The sequence below is a fragment of the Sinocyclocheilus grahami genome, unplaced genomic scaffold (assembly GCF_001515645.1).
Source record: "Sinocyclocheilus grahami isolate Dianchi unplaced genomic scaffold, SAMN03320097.WGS_v1.1 scaffold656.1, whole genome shotgun sequence".
NCBI classification, from domain to species: domain Eukaryota; kingdom Metazoa; phylum Chordata; class Actinopteri; order Cypriniformes; family Cyprinidae; genus Sinocyclocheilus; species Sinocyclocheilus grahami.
In genome coordinates, this window is record NW_015505835.1 from 91,647 (window position 1) to 92,240 (window position 594).

Here is a 594-nt window from a genome sequence, read left to right on the forward strand (position 1 = left end):
GCGAGGAGCATTAGTTCTGGGAACCAGGTCCGGGAAGGTCAATAGGCCACCAGCAGGACCTGCTCCTCGTCCTCCCTGACCTTGCACAGCAACTGTGCCAGAAGGCTCACTGGGGGAAATGCATACTTGCGAAGGCCCCGCGGCCAGCTGTGTGCCAGTGCGTCCGTGCCGAGTGTTCCCTCGGTCAGGGCGAAGAACAACTGGCAGTGAGAGGTTTCTGGAGAGGCAAACAGGTCTTCCTGAGCGGCTCCGAAACATCCCCAAACCAGCCGGGAGCGCAGCTCGGGACAGCTCGTCGGCTGCCCGGTTGAGCAGCCCAGGAATGTGAACAGCACGAAGCGACCTCAGATGCTTCTGACTCCAGAGGAGGAGGTGGCGGGCGATTTGAGATAAGCAACGGGAGCGCAGACCACCTTGTCGGTTGATGTACGTAACAGTCGCTGTGTTGTCCGTGCGGACTAGTACATGCTTGCCTCGTAAGCGCCCTTTGAGACCACCCCGGGCAAGGTGCACGGCCAGCAACTCGAGGCAGCCAGTGCAGTTGGGGCCCCGTCCAAACCCCTGACACTGCAAGCCCGTTGTACGTGGCACCCC